Consider the following 4663-nt stretch of genomic DNA (forward strand, 5'->3'; position numbering starts at 1 on the left):
TCTTGTTCTTTTGACACATTCTTTTTTTTAAAACAAGGTAAAAAATTTATTGCAAGAGCAAAAGTAACAAAGTAACAGAATTTTAGTAGGGAGTTGTAAACTAAACCCTTCCCTCTTCCCACTCCCCTCATTATCCCTCATATCCACATGTGTATCGTAGCATTTCATTGGATCTCCACTTGTGTGTGCATCCAGAAAGATTGATTATTCTTAACTTTATCATAATTTACTCCATTAGTACCTGCAGGTAAAATATATGGCTGAACTTGTGGTAATGATTTCTTTTTTTCTGACTAGTCCCCTTTCTTATAACCAAGGATTCAAAGCTAGAATTTGGGTAGGACAGAATTTTGCTTCCATGTCTTGACACTTGACAAATTGCATAAATTATTAAAATATTATATTTCTAATTTGTTTATTTACTGGAGTAAATAAATGTGAGCATGTTTGTAAAGCCCTTAGAGGTTCTTGTTGGTGGTTCAATGTTGTTGTTATTATTATTATAATTATTAATATTACTTTTACTAAACCTTAAAAATAGGCTTCTCAGTATGTTTTGGGAGAAAATGCTAATGAGCAATAACTAAATGTTTGCTGCTAGTCAAATTGGAGCCCATTATACAAAACTGTCCATGGATCTTAATCTCAAATCAGTGCCCAGTCTTTGGAGCACATGTACATATAATTGCTAGTTTTGTGTTAATTTTATAAAAAAATAGTTTCCTTGGCTCAGAGCATTTTAAAAAATTGTTGCCTATGGGCCTCTATAGCCTAGGCTCATTTCCTGTGGACTATTGGCTAGCTTCTTGAAATCATCCTCTAATTCCCCTCAAAGTTAACTCTGCATATATTGGGTAGCTAACTTTTAGAGTCAGACATTCCACAGTCTGTCCAGCTCTTTTCATTTGGTTTTGTAATAGGGATAAACTTAATTTAAAACAATTTGTATACAAATCAAAACCACCATGAAATATTATCTCACTCCAATTAGAATGACAAATAAAAAGTAAGAACGTCAGTCAAGAATGCAGAGAAGGAAAATCTGATAACTCATTTGATGGGACCATATATTAGTAGAGCCATTATAGAAAACAGTATGGAAGTTCCTCAGAAAATTACCACAGGATACAGTAATTCCACCACTGGGTACATATCCAAAGGTGAGGAAATCTGTATGTTGAAGAGATATTTGGACTCATATGTTTATTGCAGTAGTATTCACAATATCCAAGGTATGAATAAACTGAAATGTTCATTGGTGAGTGGATGGACAGAGCAAAGGTGGTATAAATACACAAAGGAATGTTATTCAGCCATTAAAATCATGACATCCTGTCATTGGCACCAATTTGAGGACACTTATTAAATGAAATAAACCAGGTGCAGAAAGACAAATACCGTACACTCTTCCTCAAATGTGAAGATAAAACGTTGACCTAATAGAGAGTAGAATAGTGGTTAGCAGAGTCTTGGAAGGGTGAAGAATATGGGGAAATAGAGGATAATTAAAAGGTACAGGTGTCCAATTGTACAGAAGGTATAATGTGTAATGATCTCTAGCACAGTAAGTAACTATGGCTGACAGTATTTAATTGTATATTTCAAAATAGCTAATAGAGAGGATATTGAATGTTCCCAACACAAAGAAATGATAAATAGGATTATGGATGTATCAGTCTGTTCTGATGATTAGAAAATCCACATATGTATGAAATATCACACTTTACTCCAAAAATATCTACAATTATAAGGTGGTAATTAATTAAAAAGTTAATAAAATATATACAAGCAAATTGATGTAAAATTTAAAATTTTATCTATATTCATATGTGGGGTTAACCTATGTATCTTTTTCTCTTGATAAATTTTTTCTCTGTTAAGTTATTCTGTTTTTTTTTTGCTTATTTTCTGATTTAGCCATAAGGATAATTTAATTTTTGAAACTGAGTTTGCAAGTTTTTGAATTTTGTAGTTCTGTGGAACAGTTAATATAGTATAGGAAACTCAAATTATGATAGGTACGTGTATGAATATGCCACAATGAAACCCACTATTAAGAGTTAATTCATATGTAAGAATAAAAATTTTTTTAAAAAAGCTATATTGTCTTGACATTTATTTGGAAGACAATCTAAAATGACTCTTTTGTCATCTTCAGTTTTTGTTATGTTTTGATTTTAGTCTTTTGAGCTCTTCTTTCTGGTATTTCAAACTTTCTGTTTAGAAAATTAAGGGCTAAGGATGAGTGCTTCCCTGGTGTATGGGAAGTCCTGGGTTTGATCCCCAGCAATGGGGAAAAAAAATACAGATTTCCTGACCATTTTTTTCTTTGTGTCTTTGTTTCATTTCTTCAAATTTTTCTTTCTCCTCTTTCAATTTACATTGACTGTCACCTTAGTCCCATTCTCTGTGTATTTCTGCTCAATGCACCCTGAGTTTCAACCAGGGAATTATTTCCAATTAGAAGTCAGTTTCATGTTTTTGCAGCTCCTAGAATACCCAAAGAATCAATGCTCTTATTTAGCTTCCACACCCTAGTGAGAATAACTTTATGCTCTTGCAAGAGCCACCATTGCAGTCTTTCCCAAAGCTCATCTCAAGGAGGATTATTAAGCAAAGGTTTTCTCTGATCCCTCAAGCCCAGATAGAGAACTTTAAACTAGTCAGGGCTTTAGTCCTCCTGCCTGAGAGTGTCTCTGAAGGTAAGGGCTGAGAGGACCACAAAGATTATCAATTTTGGGACTAGGGACTGTACACTGAAACTGGATTTAGTAAGCTAAATCTAGAAGCAGTGCTAGAAGGCACAACAACACTACCTTAGTATGTACTCTTTTCCCAAATCCTTTAATGTTTTACAAGATGTGAAGTATTTACATACTACATTATTTTCAAGTTCCTAGTACTGAATTAATATTATTTTATAACATTTTATGGATAGGGATATTGATGTTCAAAGAGTTTTCACTATAATTCTCTGGTCAAATTTCTAGATAAGTCCAGAACCCGAATGTGTATGTAAAATTTAAGACTATCAGTTAATTTTTCTGGCCACTGTATTTTAGTTGGTTTACAAGAAATACCACATCATTTTTCTACCCATAAACTTGACCTTGTGAATGTGAATGGAGAGAATCTCCAGGTGGGAGGAAGTTGTTCAAGGTACTTATTGCTGCAACAAGTTTTTGCAAAACCTCTTACTCCCTTCAGGAATTTTGAGATACCAGTAGGTTTAAACATGAACATTATTTTTACTCTTCATGGATGATAGTAGAGAGTTTGGTGTGGAATCACTATGCTATGCCTTTCAATGATGTACTGGAGATATGGGCAATGGAGGGACACATAATGTGATTGGCTTGTGTAGGAATGTCAGAGGAGTTAAACAAAATGTTCCTGCTATATATGATCTCATTATTGACTTACTAGGGAAGTTTAACACAAATATTTCCAGTGTTTACTTCTGGTATGATCTCATTATTTCCTTATTGGACTATTATGGAAGATACTCTTGGGGCTAAATGTCAATGGCTTTTAGGATGAAGCATCATTAGTACTCGCTCTCTTATCTGTTTTGTACTGACCCCATAGATAACAGGGTTAAGGGCAGGGGAAACAACCACATACAGATTTTCCCAAAGTATGTGGATATAGTGGGGGACATTGTGGCCAAAGCGATATGTCATGAAGGAAAAAGGGCTGGCAGGTAGAAGGCCAACATGACACAGACATGGAAGACACAGGTGCTGAGTGCCTTAATCCCTGTATTCCAGGATGGGAGATGGAAGACTGCTTGGAGAATTTGAATATAGGAAAATCCAATCACTAAAAGGTCAATGAATCCCACTGAGAACACAATGAAGCCATAAATAACGTTGACCCTAATACTGGCACAAAATAACTTTGCCAAACCCATGTGTTCACGGTAGGTATGGGGGATAATACGGACACCTCAGAAAGACAATCTCAGGATAAGAAAGATGAAAGGAGTCACTAACACCAAATTCCTAACTAAGATGACTATGCCCAGAATGACTATCACCTTTTTGGTTAGGATCATGGTTTATCTTATGGGGTTGCAGATGACAATATAGAGATCTATGGCCATGACTGTCAGCACCACAGATTCCAGGCCAGTGCATATGTGGATGGTGTACATCTGTGTGATTCAGGCACCAAACATAATCTCTCTGAGATTGAACCAGAAAATGCCTAGCATCTTGGGGATGGTGGCTGTGGACAAGACCAGATTAGTGTAGGCCAACATGGCCAGAAAGTAAAACATTGGTTGATGGAGGCTGCGTTCAGTCTGAATCACAAACAAGATAATGATGTTCCCCAGCAGGGCTATCAGATATACTGCAAAGAAAGGAAAGCCGATCCACATGTGCACATCTTCCAACCCTGGGATACCTATCAGAAGAAAGGAGGAAGGGTAAAACTGTGTGCTGTTGATCTGAAGCATGTTGGTGGGAATTGGTTATAGAAACATTTCTGACAGAAGATTTCTTGCTTCCAGGGACAGACCCTGATATGTCACAGCATGTTGCCTATTTCTTGGAGAAATGGGATGTCCATTCTTTACTTCCATAACACAGCAGAGGAGACCTAGAGAGGGAATATCAGGGACAGTTAACAGATACATCTGCTTTGAAATATTTCCCTC

At 35.9% G+C, this 4663-nt stretch overlaps 1 pseudogene; it reads right to left on the reverse strand.

The window, feature by feature from the left end:
• Window positions 1-3521: 3521 nt before the first annotated feature.
• LOC101967263 (olfactory receptor 52E5-like) lies at window positions 3522-4462 on the reverse strand (annotated as a pseudogene).
• Between the last annotated feature and the right edge of the window lie 201 nt (window positions 4463-4663).

Source organism: Ictidomys tridecemlineatus, chromosome 4 (genome assembly GCF_052094955.1).
Source record: "Ictidomys tridecemlineatus isolate mIctTri1 chromosome 4, mIctTri1.hap1, whole genome shotgun sequence".
Lineage (NCBI taxonomy): Eukaryota > Metazoa > Chordata > Mammalia > Rodentia > Sciuridae > Ictidomys > Ictidomys tridecemlineatus.